The 24,452-nt window shown below is 42.3% G+C and overlaps 1 protein-coding gene across 13 annotated transcripts in view; it reads left to right on the forward strand.

Moving 5' to 3' along the window:
• The window catches only part of Osbpl6 (oxysterol binding protein like 6), a 182,363-nt gene that overhangs the window by 75,394 nt on the left and 82,517 nt on the right, over positions 1–24,452 (forward strand). For 12 of the 13 annotated variants that reach the window (XM_040745635.1, XM_040745634.1, XM_040745640.1 and 9 more), the window contains one exon: positions 5,716–5,873. The exons of the other annotated variant lie outside the window; for it this stretch is intronic. The gene's annotated coding sequence lies outside the window, so the exon portion shown is untranslated. The remainder of the gene's footprint in view (positions 1–5,715; positions 5,874–24,452) is intronic. 13 annotated transcript variants of the gene reach the window in all.

The raw sequence follows: 24,452 nt of genomic DNA on the forward strand, positions 1-24,452 counted from the left end.
TACAGAGAAACCCAATCTCGAAAAACAAAAACCAAGCAAACAAAAAAATCTTCATATATATATATATATATATATATATATATATATATATATATATATATAATGAGTGTTTTGTATGCATCTTTGCCTCATATGCATGCCAGATGCCCAAGGATGTTAGTGGGGGGCATCAGATCCCCTGAAACTAGAGATACTAATGGTTTGTGAGTCACCATGTGGGTACTGGGAATTGTACCAACGTCCTCTGGAAGGGCAGCAAGTCCTTATAACCTCGGATATCTCTCCAGTCCCTTGTTAATCGTTTTGTCGCTTCACTAGTATGAACACTTTCTTTGGAAGAATTGTTTTCTCACATCATCAGAATTATGCACATTATGGAGTGCAGATTAACAAAACCAAAGCCTCCAGGTTGCCGTATCTGAGTGTCTGTTTTATAAGGGCCAACCACAGTTCTTCCACAGGGCATTTGCTCATTTGTTTTTGTTTATTTCGAGACATGAGCTTGTTGTATAGCTCAGGCTAGCCCTGAACTCATGATCCTCCTGCTTTAGCCTTCTGAGATCTGAGATTACAGATGCCTTCCACCACACCCAGCTTCTTTAGCCACTTTTGCAAATTAAATATTACTGGAACCTAGCAGTGATCATGCATTTGCACATTGTGCATGTCTGCCTTCTTGAATATAGCAGGGTTGGATAGTTGCATCAAATAGTAGACCATGTGGCTCATACAACCTAAAATAATCATTGATCCAGATGTTGTTTACAGAGAAAATTTGCTGACTAGCTCTAGAGAAAGCACCACTCACAAGAGCAGAGTATGTCCCTAGCATGTTTACTGTGCTTTGTAGCTAATGAGGTTATCAGTGGCTTTATAACATTTAATCCAACTGAACTGCTGAGCAATCTCCATGTTTACTTTGGGATGTGAGGTAGAAGTCTGCAAGCAAAAAATAATATTTTAGATTCCGTTAAGTAATCTATAGCCAGAATTCTGATATGAATTTGTGACAAGATTAATAAAACTGACTGGAGAAAAAGAAAATCATTTGCTGCTTAATAGGGCTAGATCATTTGGTGTTTAGGTTCTGGAAAAAGAAGAAGTCTTTCTCACTGAAACAGAGAAACATAATTTTGAATGAAGTTAGATGCAAATAAAAAATTGGAAAATTTGGCGAGATTGTGGAACTAGAAAAGATTGTGGAAAGTTGCTTATATGTTGAGTGTTAGCAATGGCTTATGTAGTGAGCCATAATATCCTTGGGTTCTGCATCTTCAGATTCAATGAGCCAGGATGAATCAAACCCTGCGTTTGATTCCCAGCACCACAGAAATGAAGCAGTAGGAAGGGGGCAGGTAAGGAGCATAGAGACTGGGTCTCCCCTGTCAGATAGGAATTCTCCTGTCCCTCCGTCCCATACCCCGTAACTTCCACTTCCCCTTTGGCTTGCTGTCATGGCATTCTGAGACCATGTGTTGCCTCTTCCCCTTATTTAGCTCTTGAGTCTGCCTTTCTGAAGCGTGGTCATGAGACCCTCTGCTCTGAGTTTCACCCCTGTGCTTTTCAGGTTGCACAATGAAATGCATCTTTCACAGATACTTGAAACCTGTGTGGTTCCACCTCCTGTGGGGCCCCTCCCCACTCTCCTGCTTTAGTAGCTTCACGGAAGCCTGAGTCCTGGACCGCTGGGCTTCACGTAGCATCTTTTAACTACCGTGCACGTTCACATGGTTTAAAGCTTACTTCATCCATCCCTGTCTGTCTGTTTCTGCCCAGCTGTACTAATCTTCAGGTACTTCTTTTTTGTTTTCAACTTCCTCTGATACTTTCTCTCAGCCCCCAGAATCAAGTACAGTTTCCAAGCTAGAATTCATATTTCCATGCTGTGGATATCACAACAGGTTTTCTGCCTTGTATCCTAAAAAGATTATCCTCCTGTTTTGTCCTGTTACCTGAAACTTAAGTTCTTAGTGGTGTAACTGAAGGAAACTTGCTTTTTTACTTCCAACTCCTCTCTATCTTGCGGTTTTGATGTGTGTGTGTGTGTGTGTGTGTGTGTGTGTGTGTGTGTGTGTGTGTGTGTATGTGTATGTGTTGCTACACATTTGACTTACTCCTGGGTGGGTCAGTTAATGGTATTTAATGGCAGATAAGAAACCTCTAACATCATTTCAGCTGGTGACTTTTAATATCTGTGATACATAGTTGCATTAATTCCATTAGCTACATTGTAGCAAACCCTACGTGTTAGGTAACAGTGACAGAAACCTGTGTTTTTCATCTTTGGGAAGTGACCCCAGCACAACTTATTTCCATAAAAGTTATTGGATTATTATTGTACTAGTATGGAAACCCCTTGGGTATTGTGAATTAGCAGAGATAGGAAGAGCCAGGATTTAGGTTTCTTATCAAAACTCTGCTGTGGTGAAGAAAGCAGCGTGGTGGTCTTGTCGCCAGTTTTCATTTGGTGGTGACAACTGACAATGCAGCATAGTCAAGTAAGGTCTTGTAGAGTATCAGGGGGGAAGGGAGAGAGGATGCTTAAACTGAGACTGATGCATCCTTGTGGAAGTAAAGTTAAAACCATGCCTGCAAGTGTGTGATAGCATCTCTACCTCCAACGAGAAACAAGAAGAGTGACTGGAGCATGTACTAGACAGGAACATGAGGTCTGGTAGGCAGAATGCAGGCTGTGTGAGGATTAGTCACAGGGCTGGGAGGTATGCTGCTGATCCTTGGCTTCCTGAGTGAGCCAATCGAAGAATCATTGCCAATTCACCAAGCTCCTCAATGAGCTCTTCCAGAGACTCCTACATGAGAGTCGGTTGGGGTGGAAGAGTTTGTTCGAATCAGACTTTCAACCTTTAAAACTTGCAGTTAATGAATGTCTCAGGAGGGAGGGCTCAGGAGCCCTTTTCTGATCTAGAAAATGTTGTTAAATTAGAAAATGATTCTGTTAGTGTTGGTAGATAAAAGCAAATCGACTTCAGTTTTTGTTTGTTTTATTTTGTTTTGTTTTTCTAGACAGGGTTTCTCTGTGTAACAGTTCTGGCTGTCCTGAAACTAGCTCTGTAGATCATGCTGGCCTCAAACTCACAGAGATCCACTTGCCTCTACTTCACAAGTGCTGGGATTAAAGGGGTGCACCACCAATGCCCAGATTGTTTGTTTGTTTTTAAGCATCAGTTCAGTTCTGCTTGTAAAATGAACCATCCCTGTCCCTACCTTGGGCGTATTTCTTACTTGGAGCTTTAAGACTTCAACATGTGCTGTCACAAGGATCAGCAGACTGGAACTTTATAGCCTTCTCACCTTTGGACTTCTGCCCTCAGACAGTTCTACACAAAGCAAATAAGACCGGGGGCAGGTTCTTAATTAAGCCTTAAGTAAGGCCAAGTTGCCACTTGGTTTTTAAACAAAATGAAACAAAACAGCTATTATTCACCTGTGAATTTAGATGCAGAGGTTGCTGTATACCTCTATCTGTCTCCATCTGCTGATAGATATAGCCACACTACTCATTAACTTGTGGCACTCAGAGATGTTTGTTTATATCAGAAGTGGGTAATAATTTTTAACCTAGAGTGCTCAGTCTCTTGGAAAGTCCAGGGGGATATCTACATGAACATTAATAACAGTTTCAAAACAAGCCCAAACTCCTTAATCTTGGCATTACATAACAGTACAAAAGCCTGCTCTTAACAAAACGACAATAATAGATCTCATTCCTTCTGAGGCACAGATGAATTAAAATCTGGTAATTTTCCCTTTTGAACTCTGACCTATGCTGTGTGTCAGGGTGTGGACAGGCTAAGACCTGCTGTCTGCTTCTGAGCAGGTATTTGCAGGCAGTGGAGATTAGATACCGATAGAGGTAACTCTGAGACCAGGACAACCTCCCACAGAGACCAGGACACAATAGAATAGACCAATAGCCCCAGAAAAAGGAGCTGAGAAAGCAGATGAAGGAGCTGGGGGCTGTGCTTTGGAGTGAGAGTCTAAATGTTGTTCTGGCTAAGAAGGTAGGAGAAGAAGAGAGGAAGTGGTTAAGTGTTCCCCGCGCCCAGGTCTGTTCTGCACGGACAGTGAGGACACATACAGGATGTGAGAAGAAGGAATGTTCTAGGTGAGGGCCACAGACACACTCTGCATCACCCTTAGTGCAGGGATGGAGGTAAGGGTTGGAATTGTATCCTGTGATCCTCTGTTCTTACCTTTCCACTTTTCAGGTGGTATGGAAAGACCAGGAGGAAAGATAGGAATGGGGCTGAGTGAAAAGGAGTTCTACCTAACTCAGGACTCTTAACTACTCTCTCCTTTAGTTTGTGCCAAAAGCTTGACAGAGTCCATCACTGGTGGAAGGCAGAAGGTGGCTAGTAGTTTCTATTCTGAAATTTTAGATTTCACCATCTGCCTACAATTAATTATGTGGGTTTAAATGGAATCTTACGTGCCAGAAAGAAAAAGGTGCTGCTATCCTGTGCACCAGGTTACAACCTGGATGGGCATTAACTAGTCCGATGTTTAGATCTACAAAATATCACCCCCCCTCCACACACACACACACCCCAGATTTACTTCTGACTTAAGAGATGGAGACGAATTTGGAAGAAATACTTTTTTGGAAGGAAGATGTAATTTAACAAAGCAATCACACTGGGCATGGTGGCTCCCTATAATGCCAGCACTTAGGAAGTTGAGGCAGGAGGATTTCCAGAATTTCCAGGACAGTGTGGACTACAGAATAAGATCTGTTTTAACCCCCCCCCCCCCTTTAAAAGGAGCAAGCAGTCTGTCTGTAGAATTCAGGGTAGACAGGCCTCTTTTGCAGTTTTAGTAAGTCATGATCTGTTAGGGATGGAGTACACACTTTAAAATAACTAAACCTGGGAAATAATTTTTGTTTCTTTACTTATTTTTCACCAAAATATGGTTTCACAATGGAACCCAGGCAGACCTCAAAATCGAAATTCGTTTGCCTCAGCCTTCCAGGAACCAGGACTATGAACATGGATCAGAATCCAGCTTGATGGATACTTTTAATGTTGTCTTAAAGTGAAGAAATGAGCTTGCTAGGGAGGTCTGTGGCTTGGAGGGAAAAACTGCTGTTGTGTTTCAGGGTCAGAGAGTAATTGGTACAGCTTCTGCCTTGAGACTGGCTTTTTCCTTTAATTCTTAAAGTCAACATTTATTTTCTCATTCTGTGCTCTTTGCTTCCTGAGAGATCATGCCAAGTTGGAAACTGAATTCTGTGGTAGTTTAGTCAGCATCAGTTCTACTCTCGAAAGGCAAATTAGAGACAGCATCTGGGTCCTTCTGGAGCACTGTGACAGAAGATTTATGTTCCCACGTGATAAACCTTCTTCATGCTTGCTGTCTCTAAAGCACTGCCTAGCACTCACATGTCACTGGAAAGCTAAGCTTGGTTCTAGACAATGCACTTTGTCCTCACTGAGAATATTTGCTGTGTCACCTGAACGGTTCTCACTCAAGACTCTGGGCAGAGTGTAATTGTGAATCTGCAATGTGACTGAGCACCGAGGAGTCCAGTGGTCATATCTTTGCAGGGTTATGTAAGACTGAACAGAGAAGCAAAAGCTGAGGTTCCTGGTACAAGCTTTCTCGCACAGAGAGAGCTATTGGGAGGCATCTTCTTGAAAGTGTCACGGATATTCTTTGGAAATGTCATGTGTGATGGTCATCCCTCTTTCTCAGGTTCTGCTCCTTGCTGGGAAAACAGCAAAAGAAGATAATTAAGGCACCACCAATGCCAAAAGACTGACTGACTGTGTCCCAAGAATAGCTGAAGGCATCTAAGGCCAGTCCACTGAGACGTACTAATGGTGCAGCCAAGCTATTTGATGCAGGCAAAGGTGAGTGCGAAGAACACACACTTCCAGCAAATGCGGGGCAGATCAGGCAGTGCTGAATGACTTCAAACGATGATGACACATCACCACGTCACAGGGAGGTGTCTCTTTATACCTTCTTGCATATCTGATCTTTAAATAATACATCAAAAATAATGCATCACAATCCTCATCATGTTTAGTCATCTCAGTAAAAAGTTCCGTGTGACTTTTTCAAAAGCAAAGGACATAAATGTGCAACAATATTGGTTAGCTTTTATATTTCTGCCTACAGTCTGTATTACGTGGAAGCAAGACAGTACGGTTCATTTCTTGAGTGATAACTTGCAGACCTCAACGTAAAAATGCCTGCGGTATTGTCTTTGGCTTCTTTATATGGCTGCATGCAGATAGCGCTGTATGAGCGTGGGTGCATTAAAAATATTTTATCTGCTTTTTATAATAGTAAACAGACACTTGGTGGTTCCAGTTTTGCCCATGCGTCTAAAATGATGAGTACAGTGCCAGCCATGCTTTATAGTCTGCTTGTCATCTTTCCATTTGCACTTACTATGTTTCTAGTGCGGATTCATATGTTCCATTTGACATGTTAGGTCTGGTGGTTTGGCCTTCCACACTTGGATATGCCCATCCTTGTTATCCACAGCAATCTGCCGTCCCATAGGGAAGGCTGTGGGGGACTTTGTGGAGTCTTGGGGGACTTTGGCAAGCTACACCTCCTGTAGTCACGCTTGCTTGCTCTGGGTTTGGACAGGAGCGGTGATAGTGATGATGATAATGTAGACATATGTATTCTGGAGAACATTCTTCATGAATTCTAATAACACTCTCCTGTTTCTGCATGGATAGGTCCCTCTTGGGAGCTTAGGAAACCAAGGCTCAGTAATAATTTAGTGCAATCACATGATGTGAGAAGCTTTCTCCTTACAGCTATATTAGTTAAGACGACATGGTTTGCAAACAAATAGGACACAGGTCAACTTTTAGACCATGTTTTTTTCATACATATAAAAATTTTAAGAATCGGTTGACTACATATGAACACTATAAAAAGTCAGAAAATTGTGATTAGAAAATGTACACTGTGATCTTGTTACCATCCCAATGATTACTATCTGATAGTCTTTAGTGTTCCATTAATATTTAATCACCTAGTCCTACAGATCGATTGGTGCCTGGCAGGCACCTGCTTGAAAGCTGTGGCATTTAAGAGCTCTGCATTCACTTTTTCCTGTTTCTTATGTGAACTCACTTCTGTGTACTTCAACACAGCTGATTATGCCATTATTTTTGCATTTATTATTTTATATCAAACACAGGAGCTTTGAGAATTAATTACCTTAGAGACTTACTAAGCTTGCCTGGAAAGAAGAAAGCTTTTTTCTAAAGTGAGATGGCCCATTGATCTTGGGAGAGCTTATTAGCATAAGAATGCAGACTGAATTGTTTCATTCATACACTATTGTCATCATCTTAAGGTTGGGCACTTTGTGACCTAAGGGTTGCATCACTTTATTTAATTGTCATGCGACCAGGGATATAAAAGTGACTCATTGAACTGACTTCTCTTTGAATGGCATCTATAGGGCGTTAGCATCCATTTTCCAGCTGGCACCTCTGGGCCCAGGGATGATTCAGTGAGCAATCTGCTTCGCCCTTTCCATATGCAAAATGTTGGTACTGAGAAATATTGCCATCAGAATTCGATGTGTACAGTGAGTTGTATTTGATCAAAAATTTCCTCCACCTTGTCAAAACTTTCCCCCCACCTTGATCAGTGTCTTGTGCTGAAATGGAATTCATTCAGTAATCCTGCTGTTAATTTGATATTGGATCCAACTGTGGGTCTTTGCTATGGAAACATTTCATGACATAAGTCATTATGGGCATGGTACTTCCTTATCCACATTAGCTAAACTCAAGGCAACGTTTTCTTGAAGAAGGGGAGGAGGAGAAGAAGGAAGGGGAGGAGAAAAAAAGAGAAAAGGAAGGAAGGAAGGAATTATTTCAGTAGACAATTTACAGAAGTTTCCCCATGACGATTCTGTCTCTTAAACAGGTTTTAAACCAAGGCTCTCCATTTTCAAACACTGACACAAATAAGAATGAACTCTGATTATATTTTTCTATAGCTTAGGGTTAGAGTTCATGGAATTTCTTAGGTCAGTATGTCTAGTAGAAGCTCAACCACATACATAGGTGAAATGTGTATCATTGACTATCAAATTTAAATCCGTGGAAATAAAGTACTCACAGATTTGTTTCCACATGTTGGCTGAATAGTGACTTAACCGTACAAGACTGAGACTCTTTGTCAGGTGAGATTCAGGCCTGGGGAGATGATGATTCAGCCAGCAAGATGCTTGTTACATAATCAGAAGATCTGAGTTGAGGTCCCCAGCACCAGGTACAAGCTGGCTGTGTGTATATGTAATCCTAGCTCTGGAGTGGCTACTTAGTCTGGCTAAGCAGTGAGCTCTGGGTTCAGTGAGAGACTCCATCTCAAAGGTTTATTTTTAGCAGATTTGGAAGAAAGCCCAACTCTTATTTCATTTAATGAGTCTCTTGATCTTTATCTAGGCTATTCCCCCTCTCTGTTTTCAAGCTGTTGAAGCTGTTGAAGAAACTAAACTTCTTAGGCATTAGGATGTTCCAGGTACCAAGTTTGACTGTGGTTACTTTTTACTGTGTAATCTAGCTTCATCACAGCTTGGAAGTCAGGTCTTGGTTAGATTCAGAGGCAAAAGTTCTACTTCTGGCATAGTGTATGTCTTGTACCATGCCTCCTGGTAGGCGCGTAAGGTTTGCTTGACTGTCGAGTGACACTGTAGCTTCAGGAAGAATATCCTACTCTCCCATTGTGATCAGGTTTTGTTAACCTATAAATTTTATTTATCAAGATTTACTGCCTGAATACATCATTTAGTTAGCAATTATAAAAATGCTGATTCTCCCTTCCCACCCTAGCATTTCTCCTGTGCCTACTGTTAGGAATCATTAACAAAGCCCTTCCATGCTTGGCTGATTTTTACTGGCCATGTAGTACTTCATATGGGAACAACAGGATAGGGGCTTCAATTCCCTTATAACTGACAATTGCACAATTGGTGCATCACTTTCTTCCAAGGTCAGAAATGGATGGTATTTTTAATTAAAAATTTTTTTTGCATTTTTAAGAAGAACTCTTTTTTTTCCCAAGAGCATAATTGTAAATTGATGGATTTTCAATATAAATTTGTTTCAGTTTTTATTGTTATTGAAGATGCTCAAATAAAACTTGCTTTGTTCCCTGGAGCCCTTCAGGTTGACTCTTAGGTGCAAAAGAGATCCTGTTATGACATCGGCAACACCACGCGGATAATCAGTCTCAGCCCTGCACTAGCCGAGAGCATCTCCAAAGCACACTTGCATTTTAGTTTCTTTGTCCCTGTTTTTTGTTTGGATCACAGGCCACTTCAGCTCCTCTTAGGCATGTGTGTTCAGCTATTCCTACAAACCTAGGTTCCATCATTACAAAATGGATTTTAGAGACAATAGCTGAGCGCTGGGAATCATGGGTGTTTCCAGGCCTTTTTGTAGAACCGGATAGGAATTGCATACATTAAAATTAAGACTTCTTAGCTGGGTGGTGGTGGTGCATGCCTTTAATCCCAGCACTCAGGAGACAGGGACAGGCAGATCTCAGGGAGTTTGAGGACATCCTGGTCTGCAGAGTGAGTTCCATGACAGGCTCCAAAGCTATAGAGAAACCCTGTCTCAAAAAGCCAACAACAACAAAAAAAACAAAAATTAAAAATTCTTATGCATTTTCTTAAGTGAGCATTATGGGGATTTAAATTTTTTAATTATATATTTCTTTCTATTGAAAAATATTGGGGTTTAAAATAATATTGTGAAACTATTCAGTTTATCTTTTGGATATATAAAATAGTTTCAAATTAATAATCTAAGCCTCAAGTGACTAATTATTGCTCTACTTTTTAGTAGAGAAAGAAATTAACTGTAAGGTTAGTTTTTAAAAAACATTTATTAGCATAACTGTTAAGATTAGTTTTTAAAACATTTATTAGCATTTTGAGAGTTTTCAAGATTTATATATGAAGTTAGGAGATGGTTTTTTCCTTCAACCTCCTTTTGGTGTTAATACTGGACATATTTCTTGGCATTGAGATTTATTCTTTTAAATCTTTAGTTTGCCAGACAATTTGAGTTATTTAAACTCATTGCATCATAACCTGGGGAAATTCCAGAAGGGCCAATGGGCTCTCTGTGCTCTTTGGATCAGTTTGTGCCATTTTGAATGCATGTGTTAGTGCCCACTCTGACTTGTGGGGCATCTCCAGGCTGGAGTCATCCTCCATATGCATCAGAGAATTCCGATGGTCCTCCCTTGTTCGTCCTCTTGTTTCTTTTCTTTCTTTTTTTCTTTTCTTTTCCTTTTCTTTCTTTCTTTCTTTCTTTCTTTTATTTTTTGTAAATTGATAATTTGTGGTATTTAATCTGGAATGATTGTCTCTGGGCCAGTCAGGAGATCAAGTGCTTTGATTTCAGGATACATTTTATACCATTTGTGGGAAAATGGAGGGATTCTTAGAAAATACAGGAACAACAAGTCCTCTTTATCCCTCTCTTCACTGTTCCTCCCACCAGGCAGTTAATTCCTTGAACTTGAATCTCTGAGGTCAGCAGTGGGAATGGTGATGGAGACGATGGGGAGTGGTGATGGAGATGATGGGGAATGATGATGGAGACGATGGGGAGTGATAATGGAGATGATGGGGAGTGGTGATGGAGACGATGGGGAGTGGTGATGGAGACGATGGGGAGTGGTGATGGAGATGATGGGGAGTGGTGATGGAGACGATGGGGAGTGATAATGGAGATGATGGGGAGCGGTGATGGAGATGATGGGGAGTGGTGATGGAGATGATGGAGATGATGGGGAGTGGTGATGGAGATGATGGGGAGTGGTGATGGAGATGATGGAGATGATGGGGAGTGGTGATGGAGATGATGGGGAGTGGTGATGGAGATGATGGGGAGTGATAATGGAGATGATGGGGAGCGGTGATGGAGATGATGGGGAGTGGTGATGGAGATGATGGAGATGATGGGGAGTGGTGATGGAGATGATGGGGAGTGGTGATGGAGATGATGGGGAGTGATAATGGAGATGGTGGGGAGTGGTGATGGAGATGATGGGGAGTGGTGATGGAGATGATGGAGATGATGGGGAGTGGTGATGGAGATGATGGGGAGTGGTGATGGAGACGATGGAGATGATGGGGAGTGATGATGGAGATGATGGGGAGTGGTGATGGAGATGATGGAGATGATGGGGAGTGGTGATGGAGATGATGGGGAGTGGTGATGGAGATGATGGGGAGTGGTGATGGAGATGATGGAGATGATGGGGAGTGGTGATGGAGATGATGGGGAGTGATAATGGAGATGATGGAGATGATGGAGACGATGGAGATGATGGGGAGTGGTGATGGAGATGATGGGGAGTGGTGATGGAGATGATGGGGAGTGGTGATGGAGATGATGGGGAGTGGTGATGGAGATGATGGGGAGTGATAATGGAGATGATGGGGAGCGGTGATGGAGATGATGGGGAGTGGTGATGGAGATGATGGAGATGATGGGGAGTGGTGATGAAGATGATGGGGAGTGGTGATGGAGATGATGGGGAGTGATAATGGAGATGATGGGGAGTGGTGATGGAGATGATGGGGAGTGGTGATGGAGATGATGGAGATGATGGGGAGTGGTGATGGAGATGATGGGGAGTGGTGATGGAGACGATGGAGATGATGGGGAGTGATGATGGAGATGATGGGGAGTGGTGATGGAGATGATGGGGAGTGGTGATGGAGATGATGGGGAGTGATGATGGAGACGATGGGGAGTGATGATGGAGACGATGGAGATGATGGGGAGTGGTGATGGAGATGATGGGGAGTGGTGATGGAGATGATGGGGAGTGGTGATGGAGATGATGGGGAGTGGTGATGGAGATGATGGGGAGTGGTGATGGAGATGATGGAGATGATGGGGAGTGGTGATGGAGATGATGGGGAGTGATAATGGAGATGATGGAGATGATGGAGACGATGGAGATGATGGGGAGTGGTGATGGAGATGATGGGGAGTGGTGATGGAGATGATGGGGAGTGGTGATGGAGATGATGGGGAGTGGTGATGGAGATGATGGGGAGTGGTGATGGAGATGATGGGGAGTGGTGATGGAGATGATGGGGAGTGATGATGGAGACGATGGGGAGTGATGATGGAGATGATGGAGATGATGGGGAGTGGTGATGGAGATGATGGGGAGTGGTGATGGAGATGATGGGGAGTGGTGATGGAGATGATGGAGATGATGGGGAGTGGTGATGGAGATGATGGGGAGTGATAATGGAGATGATGGAGATGATGGAGACGATGGAGATGATGGGGAGTGGTGATGGAGATGATGGGGAGTGGTGATGGAGATGATGGGGAGTGGTGATGGAGATGATGGGGAGTGGTGATGGAGATGATGGGGAGTGGTGATGGAGATGATGGGGAGTGGTGATGGAGATGATGGGGAGTGATGATGGAGACGATGGGGAGTGATGATGGAGACGATGGAGATGATGGGGAGTGGTGATGGAGATGATGGGGAGTGGTGATGGAGATGATGGGGAGTGGTGATGGAGATGATGGGGAGTGGTGATGGAGATGATGGGGAGTGGTGATGGAGATGATGGGGAGTGATGATGGAGATGATGCCTCGTTCAACTGTAGCCTCACAGTCTTTAACGTGTCCTCACAACGTCTTGTTCTGAATCACAACGATGTCCAGTAATGGTGAATTTTTTTTTCAAATATGTGTTTTCAGAGAGAATGTTAATGTTCTGATTATTCTAATTTTGAGCATTATTTAAATTTTATGTCACTGACTTGGTGTATCAAATGAATAAGGCCAGGAAATACTGTTTGAGTGAACCAACACAACAGCACAAATTGACTTTGTAAGAGTTGGCTTTCAAAGCGGCAGTTCTGAGTTGTGTTCCTGTAATGAGTGATGATGAAGAAGATGACTAACACACAGGCTTCCTGTAATTCTCTTGTGTATGACTGGTAATAGAATGTTAAAATCTCAGAACTAAGAGTTATATGATGGTTGTATCTTTTATTGTGCATCTTATATCACCTTTGGTACACACAGAGAGACACAGACACAGGCACACATACACATATACAAACAAACAGACACAGACATACACAGAGACCAACACACATACACAGACACACACATATACATACAGACACACAGACATATAAACACACATATAGGCACATACACACATGTACACACACTTTATTTATCCATGTAAACATTCATTAATTTCTTCATTTTTACCAAAGATTGCTGAGTATTCATTCAGTGTGAACCAAGCACTATCCTGAATCCTGAGGTTGTGTCAAAGGAATGCAGGGGACAAGACATAAAGCTTCTGAGGGTCAATAGTAAGCTGGTACCCAAGTGATGTAATTACAGGGGCAGGTGCTATGGAAGAAGTGAAAAGAATATTGTGCTAGGGTATGGCAAGTGCTGTACCTATTGAGAGGTAATGTTAGAATTAAGAACTAAATGACCATTTGCTGACTAAATCTCCATATTTAAAAAATTTGGAAGTACAGTAGAGTTTACTTCCACAGTAGCTGCAGGTTTGGCATTTGAGTTTATTTCCAAATCCATCTTCTAAACCGCGAGCAGTTAGCTCTCATCCCATGGCTCATCAGTTCCTGAGGAGCTGGTGAGATCAGACAGTGTCCTGGAGAATGGGCACATGGTATGTTCTGGAATGTCCTTGTAACTTTCCTGCAAATCCCAAGTTGCTCGAAAATCAGTTAAAAAGAATAATTCAAGTGAAGAAAATGCCAAAGTTTATATCAAATCAAGTACAGTATACCTCAGGTTTACATAAATGAAGAAGTCAAAGGTACACAGATAGGCTGAGGGGAGAATGATGGTGGATGTTGGGAATCTATTATTGTTTATTTCTAGATTTTGGCCCCACTGCTCATGTTTAGACTTGACAGTCTCTTTAAAAAAAAAAAGCTCTGCGCCGGGCGTTGGTGGCGCACGCCTTTAATCCCAGCACTCGGGAGGCAGAGGCAGGCGGATCTCTGTGAGTTCGAGACCAGCCTGGACTACCAAGTGAGTTCCAGGACAGCCTCCAAAGCCACAGAGAAACCCTGTCTCGAAAAACCAAAAAAAAAAAAAAGCTCTGTTTATTGCTATTTTATGTGCCAGTACATATGTATGTATGTATGTATGTGTGTATGTATGTATGTGTGTATGTGAACGTGTGTATGTTTGTACATATGTATGTATGTATGTGTGTATGTGTACGTGTGTATGTTTGTACATATGTATGTATGTGTGTATGTACACATGCATATATGTATATATGTACGTACATATGTATGTATGTGTGTATATATGTGTATGTATGTATGGTGTTCACTCCATGAATGCAGTGCCCAAGGCTATATGGGTGCTGGGAACTGAACTCCATCTTCTGTAAGAGCATTAAGTAGGGTTTTACCCCCTACCTTTTGTAGGTATCTTTTGTTGTTGTTGTTCTGTGAGGATTTTTTTATATTTGTTTTTTGAGACAGGGATTCTCTGTGTAGTCCTGGCTGTCCTGGAACTCACTCTGTAGACCAGGCTGGCCTCGAACTCTCAGAGATCTGCCTGCCTCTGCCACCCAAGTGTTGGGATTAAAGGCGTGTGCCACCACTACCTAGCTAGAGTCTCTTTTTCTTAAGCACTCCATTTTAATACTTAATTCTCAGCAATCTAAAAAAATTTCCTTCTTTTAATATTCAATTAATATCTTTCTGTTCTTTTATTTGCTTGTTTTTGGAATCTGATGATTGGAGAGAATAGCTTTTTCAACAAATAGTGTGTGTGAACCACTGGACTCCATAGACAAAATAAGGAGCCTTGATCTAAAATTTTTACAGAATAAACTACAGACAGATGTCTTAGTTAGGGTTTTGTTGCATGACCATGGCAACTATTATAAAGGAAGATGTTTAATTGGGGCTGGCTTGCACTTCAGGGGTATAGTCCATTATCATCATGGCGGGAAGCATGACAGCGTGCAGGAGAAGGAGCTGAGAGTCTTGATCGACAGGCAGCAGGAACTGCCTTCTGAGACCTCAAAGCCCACTTCATAGTGACAAATCTCCCAACAAAGCCACACCTACTCCAACAACACCATACCTCCTAATAGTGCCAACCCTTGTTGACCTTAGGGGGCCATTGTCTTTCAAACTACAATAGATTACAGACTTAAATGTAAAATTATAAAATTTGCAAGAAAAAATTGGATAAAGTCTTTTTTCCTTTAAAAAATCTTTTTATCCTTTGGAATACTTTATTCAAACAACAAATAATAAAGTCTTCAGGGGAAAAAAAAGAATTATTAGCACTCATCTTGACATCATGCCCTAGATTTTCTGATTTAATTTGTATTTTGCTCAATTTTTTTCCTACTATCTCACTTGGTGTCTATACTTAGAATAAATACATTGGTTTATTCCATGAATATTCTTACCTTATAATCACAAACCCCACCAATTTTCAACCTAATCAAAAGTTTTTTTTTAAATAAGCATCTCTGAACGGGTATATTATCAGATTTTATTTCAAAGGCAGAAGTAAACTAAGTGGGGCAGTGTTCATCTTGCATTTCAAATAATGCATGATTGGCATATTTTTCAAAACCAGCCCAATGCCAATTAGGAAAATAACTTTTTTCTTTCCTTATGTATTTATGAGAGAGAGAGAGAGAGAGAGAGAGAGAGAGAGAGAGAGAGAGAGAGAGAGTGTGCTGCCACAGCATGCCTATGAAGTCACAAGACAAATCCACAGGAGTTGGGTTGTCAGGCTTGGCCATAGGTGCTCTTACCCACTGAGCCATCTCTCCGATGCTCAATTCATGTATTTAAACTATGGTGGAGGAGAAAGTGAAATCTGAAATTGCCAAAAACATTTAAAATCAATCTCTTCCATAATTGGCTTGCTCGCTGTCACACTGGGGGGCCCTACCCTTAGAGTTTTTTGCTTCTAAGTCTGGATGAGCTGAGGAATGTGCATTGCAGGGATATGCTCTGTGTCCCGTCCATACTGTGGCCACCTAGAGACACTTTGTAGTAGGCATATGTGGTGTTTTCCAAGCTTCAGGGTTGGCAGGAAAGTGATCCCTTTCATCCTGAGTTCAACATCAAGTGCCACTTCAAATCATCTCTGAGCTCCTTCACTCACTGTCTTTGTGACCGGATACCCTCATGGCCAATTCATCATCTTACCATTTTAGGCTTTCTGGATTTTTAAAATTGATTAAATAAATAAAATCTACTCCCAGCCCCCAAATTCTGTTGCTGTTGTCTTGTCTTCTTCTTCTTCTTGCCCTTACAGAATCTTAACTTAAAAAAATGAATTCAACCCCTTCTATATTGTCAAAGGCAATCTACAGGTTCAGTGTAATTTCCTTAAAGCCCAATGACAGTTGTTACAGAAAGAGGGAAGTTCTAAGATTTATATGGAAGCTCAGAAGACCTTGGATTGCAGAAGTAATCCATAGCTAAAAGGACAAAAGGGCCTTGAAGTGTCACAGCAGCAGGTTTCAAGTCATGTTAGAGACATAGCAAAAACAGCATAGTGTTGGCACAAAGCAAGATACGTTAGATTAATGGAATAGAATGAAAGACTCAGAGTTGCTGGGAGGTGGTGGCACACACCTTTAATCCCAGCACTCACGAGGAGGCAGAGGCAGGCGGATCTCTGAGTTCAAGGCCAGCCTAGTCTACAAAATGAGTTCCAGGACAGGGTCTAAAGCTACACAGAGAAACCCTGTCTCTAAAAACAAGCAAACAAAAGATTCAGAGTTGAACCCAGTGATAGTCATCTGTTTCTTTTTTTTTTTTTAACAGAGATGTCCTAAACAGACAACCTCTTTGTGATGGTTTGAATGATAATGATAATGGCCCCATGGGCTCATATATTTTAATACTTTGCCTCCATTTGGTGGAACTGTTTAGGTAGGACTGGGAGCTATGGCCTTGTTGGAGGAGCTGTGTCACTAGGGGTAGGCTTTGGGGCTTCAAAAACCCACGCCATTCCTGCCACTCCAGCACCGTACCTGCGTCCCTGTTGCTGTGCTCCTACCATGACTGTCGTGGACTCATCCCTGAAACTGCGCAGTCCTCAAATAAATACTCTTTCTTCTTTATGTAGTCTTTGCCATGGTCCCTTATTATAGCAATAGAGAGGCAACTGACATTCTTCATCAAATGGCACTGAAAAAACTGGATAGCCACATGACCTCAGAAAGGAGCTGCACCCGTATCTCTCACCGAGTGACATTACTGAATATATCACAGAATTGATATGCAAATATCAATTCAGAATGAATCAGAGCTCACAGTTCTATGAGGGGAAACACTTGACAATGAAGGTACAAGGGCTTCTTGGAATGGACTGCAGCAGCTCAGGAAATAAAATCTAAATATGCATGGAACTAAAACATGTCTGCACAGCAAAGGAAATGACTAGTCAACTGAAGAGGCAGCTTTTAGGGTGGAAGAAAACCTTTTCCATCTATCCGTTATACAGAGGATTAATAACCTAGACTAAAAGAACTAAAAAAGCCAAACACCAAAAGCCCCAAACAACCCATTCAATAAATGGACTAATGAAACAACAATACTTAAAAGGTTAAGTACAGAGGACCAATAAATATATGAAAAAATGTTCAACAACCCTAGCCATTAGGAAAATGCAAATTAGAGCAACCTTAAAATTCCATTTCCACCCAATCAGAATGGCTCCCAGTTACGAAACAAGCAGTGATAAATGCTGGCAAGGATGTGGGGTGCCCATAGAAACTGCTGGTGGCGTTGTGGGTTGGCGTAGCCGCTGTGGAAGTCAGCATGAAGGTTCCTCGTTAAAGTGCAAACAGAGCTTCCGTAGGCCTGGTTTACTGCTTGTAGGCATGTGCCTGTGTGCCGCACAGGTGCCCACGCCTCTGTGTTTATTGTAGCACTTCACAACAGCCACACTGCAATCAGCCAAGGGGCCCGTCAGCAGATGAGCACGCGAGAATGCAGTATGTTGTGTACACAGTGCCATTTATTCAGCCATAAGGAGTGAAGTCATGCTTTCTCCGGGGAAGTAGCTTTGACTGGAGAGCATCATCTTTTGTGAAATAAGTCAGATCTATCCAGCCAGCCACAGCACTTGTACACTTATAATTCCAGCATATGCAGGGTCACAAGCCCAGACAGCCAGGGTTGTACAGCAAAACCCCATTTCAAGTAACCAAAAAAAAAAAAAAAGAAAGAAAGAAAGAAAAACAAAAAGATAAAACAAGAAGACAAAGGTTGTGTTTTCTCTAGTGTGCAGTTCCCTGCAGTTCTTCATAGGTACCATTTGTGAGCTCATATATTCGAGGGGACATAATGCAGATGCTGAAGGGAGACTTGGAGGTGGAGAAAAGGGAGGAGGGGACTTTGAAAGCAGGGAATGGGAAGGGCGTGAGTAACGTCAGAACACATTGGTTGTCAAACACCAATAAAAATAATTTAAAACTTTAAAAACCTCAACTATTACTTGTAGTTTAGTTTTGGAATGAAGTCAATTCTGTATGTAGCCTGTTATCTTAGCTTTACTCCAATGTCTGTATGAATATTTAAACTACTTCATTTTTTCTCATCCCCACAAAACCTCTTCTGTTAAGCCAGGTTTAGAGGTCTCTTGTCCCCTCGGCGTCATCCTTGAGACATGGATCACATGCCCCACTGGGAAAAGAAAGCAGGAGCTTTTGTCTTTTGTGAATTGTAGCTTACAATAGGACCAATACTCTGTGCAAACCACATACATACATACATACATACATACATACATACATACATACATACATTGTCAAACTTTTAGGACTCCCATTCTTTTGGTGATATTTCCAGTATTTTGACTGACATTAAGTTAATCTTTATGGGTTTTTTATTTGTTGTTGTTGGTTTGGTTTGGCTTGCTGTCTTAGTTAGGGCTTCTATTGCTGTGAAGAGACACCATGAGCTCGGCAACTCTTAAAAGGAAAAACATTTAGTTGGGGTGGAAGCTTACAGTTCAGAAGATCAGTTCATTGTCATCACAGTTTGGAATGGGCTGTAGCCGAGTATCCTGCATCTTGCAGGCCACAGGAAGTCAACTGAGACACTGGGGCACTGTCCTGAGCTTAGGAAACCTCAAAGCCCAATCCCACAGTGACACCCCCTCCAATAAGGCCATACCCACTCCAACAAAGCCACACCTCCTAATAGTATCACTTCCTATGAGATTATGGGGGCTGGTTATATTCAAACTACCACATTTGCTTTTGGGGGGGTTGCTTTGTTGCTTTTGTTTGGTTTGGTTTGGTTTTTCGAGACAGGGTTTCTCTGTGAACAGCCCTAGCTGTCCTGGAACTCATTTTGTAGACCAGGCTGGCCTCAGACTCACAAAGATCTGCCTGACTCTGCCTCCTGAGTGCCGGGATTAAATGAGTGCACCACCAAACCCGGCTTCTTTATGGTTTTCACTTGTTTTGTTTTGCTTGGGGGAGGGGCATTTGTTTGTTTTTAAGTCTCTGGGACAGAGTCTCAGTAGATAATTCCAAGATAGCCCATTCACGTGTATAGCCTAGGCTAATTTCACACCAGCAGCAGTTCCCCTACCTCAGTCTCCAAGTGCTAGGATTATAGGTATGTACCATCAGACTCCCTCTAAAATAATCATAATTAGTATAGTATTTGATCATTCTCTATCTTGTGTTGACATTTGGATTATATTTCTAATATGAGTTAGCACTGCTTTCATAACCCATGGGATTTTTTTAAAATGTAAAAATAAAACATCAGTGCAAGATATATGTGCTTGTGAACAGTATAGTGGCATACACACTCCCTCACCCCCTCCACCACTGTGGCTAATTTTAGGGTACCCCCGAAGCCTGAGCTGAGGAGGGGAACACATGGCAGGTTCCTGAGCTCAGCACTGAGTCTGCACAAAGGTCACTGCACCCCAGGTGAATGAGTTCACAAGGCTGAAATATGTAGACCTCCTCAGGCAGCTCATCTTTCCCTGACCTAACAGTGAGAGAGCAGTAATCGAAACAAACACTCCTGCTGGTTCCCCAACTTAGCATTGTAGACACCTTTACATGTGCATAGTAGCCAGCCCAAACCTTGGCATTCTCAGTGGGTGGTTGTTTCTCAGCAAATTAGTAGGTGGCAGGTACCAAAGCCGCCAGACTAGCCTATCAGCTGTGTTCCAAAAGAGCTGATGCTGTCCTGTCTTCCCTATTCCTCGTGAGTAACTCAGCAGTAGGAAGGATAAAGTCTAATAATGCCCTAAGACCCTTCGGCTTCCATTAGTAACCTGACAGGTTTTTTGGTTTTTTTTTTTTTTTAGGAAGTTTTCTCTTGGGAAGGCTGAACTTTGTATAATCTTTTTCTCAAATGACTTCTGAATAGAAAAGAAATTGAAGTTTGCAATTCATTTGAGTTGTTTTGGGTTATCTTCAAGCAGATACCATAATAACAAAGAACTGATGTGAGAGTGGTTATCTGCAGGCAGTTTGTGTGTCCTGTCAACTGCTTAATGGGTATAATGGAGGGGCTGGAATCTAACTGACATCATAAGCTCAGTACACAGGCTGAGTGGTGTTTGTGGCTTGTGACATATAACCACAATGACAACAGTCATATTGCCTCTTCCCTCAGGGGTGCTGTAGAATCAAGTCAAATAAACAGAGAGCAGGACATGTTTGATGACGTAAGGAAGTGGGGACATGATACAGGATGGAGTGGCAATTCTTTTTTTTTTTTTTTTTTTTTTTTTTTTTGGTGTTTACGAGACTGGGTTTCTCTGTATTGTTTTGGAGGCTATCGGTCCAGCCCGGCCTCGAACTCACAGAGATCCGCCTGCCTCTGCCTCCTGAGTGCTGGGATTAAAGGCGTGTGCCACCACCGCCCGGCTTGGAGTGGCAATTCTAACAGGAAAGATTGCATGATGGTGAAACCTGACTGCAAAATAGTATGAAATAGTGCCTTATGTTGTACAAGTCAGCAAAGCTTATCATGGGGGAAGTTTTTGTGATGATCACACACATATATCACACATATAATTTACGACTTTAAGTGAAAAGTATTATGGTACCATCCATCCCCACACTGTTTGCATTTTCCAAATTGGAATTATTATAGACTCAGTCCTGTAAGTATTAAGTCCTGTCCCCCCAAAATCTGGGTAGCCACTACTCCTGTTGTCTGTATAACTCTGACCTTTGTATGTGGCTTGTTCATGTAGCATGTTGCCTTCAGGGCTCATCCTTTGTGATGGTTATTCTTGGCTCTCAACTGGACTGTATCTAGAATGAACTACAATCCAGATGTGGAGGGCACACCTGTGAGAGGTTTTCTGCTTAGTTTGAAGTGGGTGAATTCACTTCTAGTCCAGACCTTTGGGGTAAGAAGGCACCTACCTTTGATCTGGATCTTGAGGCAAGGAGACTTCTGCCTTTGATCTGGATCTTAAGGCTGGAAGACACTCACCTTTAATCCAAATCTTGAGGCAGGAAGGCACACCTTTAATATAGGCCACGCCTTCTCCTGGAAGTCTGTATAAGGACGGAGAAGAAGGAGGCTTTTGCTCTTTGCTCGTTTGCCCTCGCCTTTCTAGGATATCCATTCCTTCACTGCAATTAGTCTACTTCCTCAGGACTCCATCGTATACTGAAGGCCAGCTGAGATACTGGGTTCTTGGACTTTCCATCCACAGCTATCCATTGTTGGAATAGCTGGCCTGCTGTAAATCATTCCAATAAATCTCACATATAAATATACATCCATATCAGAGAGAGAGAGAGAGAGGAGAAGAAGAAGAGCGAGAGACAGAGACAGAGACAGAGACAGAGAGAGAGAGAGAGAGAGACAGAGAGAGAGAGAGAGAGAGAGAGAGAGAGAGAGAGAGAGAGAGAGAGAGAGAGAGAGTCTTTCCAATAAGTTCTATGGCTGTGGAGAATGCTAATACATCCATGTCGTCATGCGTGTTAGAATTTCCTTTCTCTTTAAGGCTAAGTAATATTCTGTTCTATGGCCACCCCATACTTCATTCCTCTGTTGGTGGACATTGCGGTTGTTTCTGCATTTTGAGATTGTATGGTGTGGACGTGAGTGTGTGGTATGTACTACGACAGTCTTCAGTTCTTTTGGGCACTTAGAGATGGAATTGATCACATGGTAACTATTTAAAAACACTTAAGGAATAACTGAACCTTTTGATTTCTACAGCAGCTACACCATTTTTTTTTTATTTCCAACAGCTGTGTACAAGGGTCACACTAGGGACATTTTTAACTTTAGTCCACCCGTCAGCTCCATGTGGAGAACAGTTGTTTTGACAAAAAATTCCTCCCCAGAATAGGGCACCTTCAAGGTCACCTGCGCCTGAATAAGAGTTTACACAAACTGGATGAGAATTTATGAATTCTAAGGTCGCAGAGTAGAGGTGAAAGTTTTTGTTTCCCATTGTTTCTTGCCTGTTAGCATCATCAGGAATTATATTTCTTGAGGTTATTTTTCCTGTTGTGATGCACACGGTACCATTATTCAGTCTTCCTTTTTAATGTGCCAGCAGAGGTCAAAGCCCAATGATGAATGAAAAGTGACAGGCCAGTCTTTAAAAACTAGACCAGGGGACAGAAACAAAGTGCCCCACGTCAGCAGCGCCGGTGACCCAAGTGCCAATCAAAGTCATTGTTCTGTGGTCTCATGATAAGGACTACATATCCTCAGTTCCCAGGGTTTCCTCAGTTCCCAAGGTTTCCTCAGCCTGAACAGATCACAGTCCCTTCAGATAGGTGAGTGCCTGTGGAGACTAATGGCAAACAGATGGCAGCCCAGCTGAGCAGGCTGCAGACATTACCTTCCTAGGCGCTGTTCTCCTCACTGACACAGAGAAAAGTGGAGTGCTCCTGTGAATGGGAAGGAAGTATTCAGTGGCTCACCTCACACGTGGTCAGTGCCTGCTACTCTCTGCCTTTCCCCCACACGACAGAGAAAAGACTAATGGAGCAAGGCAGGCATTCTTCTCTTTGTAGGATTCTAACCTCAACTCTTTTTTTTTCTTTCATTGTTTCAAGCATGGAATCAGTGCCCCCCCCCCCTTTTTTTTGGCTGTCTTGGAACTTTGTAGACCAGGCTGGCCTTGAACCCACAGAGATCCACTTGCCTCTGCCTTTGGGTGCTGGGGTTAAAGGAGTGGCGTGCACTGCCCTGTCTGGCTTCTTTTGTTGTTGTGAGGCAAAGTCTCACCATGTAACTCTAACTGGTCAGGGACTCACTGTGTAAAGTAGGCTGGCCTCGAACTTACAGACATGTCTGCTATTGCCTCCCAGTTGCTGGGGTTTGGCCTGTGCCTCCACCCCTGCCTGTTCTGTCTTGAGATAGGGCTTTGTCCAGGCTGACCTCAAACCTGCAAACCTCCCGAGTGCTGGGATTGCTGCCTTGCTTTTTTTCTTTGTGGTATTTTTAACTCACTGATAAATGTGTATGTATGCTTTGTTAATTGTAAAACTAACTGATGTCCAGAGAAGGGTCATTCGGGGGGAGAAAAAGAAAAAAAAGGAAAGAAAGAAAAAGAAAGGGAAAGCTTTTGTTATGTAAACTTTTACTAGAGGGAAGCCAAAGTAAAGTGTAATAAGGAAATTTTTTTCCTTATTGGGTCAAATCTGGTTTTGTTTTGTTTTTTAACCAAGATCTTATGTAACTTGTGCAGTGATTTCCCTACAGATGGTTAAAGTTGTATGAAAATATATAATCATGCTTCCTTTCATGATTTTTCAAGGCCAAAAGACTTGGATGTTACTAAACAGTTGGTCGGAATGCTGGCCTGAGCATGCTCATGAATGTAACATACTGTTCTCATTTGGTTTCTGTTGCTGTGATAAAACACGGCCTAATGCAACTTGGGGAAGGAATGGTTTACTTATTTAGAAGTTACAGCCAATGGTTGAGCCGAGTCGGGGGAGGAACTCAAGCAAGAACCTGGAGACAGAAGCTGAAACAGACACCATGGAGGAGCCCTGCTTACTGGCTTGCTTTGCTTTCCTCGGGGGCACTGCCCACAGTTGGGTAGGCCATCCTACATCAATCATTTATCAATGATTCAAAAATGTTCGTAGGTCAGTCTGAGGGAGGCAATCTTCAATTGATGTTCCCTCTTCCCAAGAGAGACTCTAGTTACACACACACACACACACACACACACACACACACGCTTATTCACAATGTAAATGTCTTTCAGGTTTCTTTTGCACTGATCCTATGTTACCACATCCATTCAGAAACAGAGTGAGTCAGAGAATGTGTATCCACCTTCTTGTCTGCCATTAAACCACGCTCTTTCTGGCCTTCTACACAGAAATGAAATAAAACTCAAATACATTTTAACATGTCTGATTTGTATTTATCCATACA

This window comes from Mesocricetus auratus, unplaced genomic scaffold, assembly GCF_017639785.1.
Source record: "Mesocricetus auratus isolate SY011 unplaced genomic scaffold, BCM_Maur_2.0 Super-Scaffold_100004, whole genome shotgun sequence".
In the NCBI taxonomy this organism is placed as follows: Eukaryota; Metazoa; Chordata; class Mammalia; order Rodentia; family Cricetidae; genus Mesocricetus; species Mesocricetus auratus.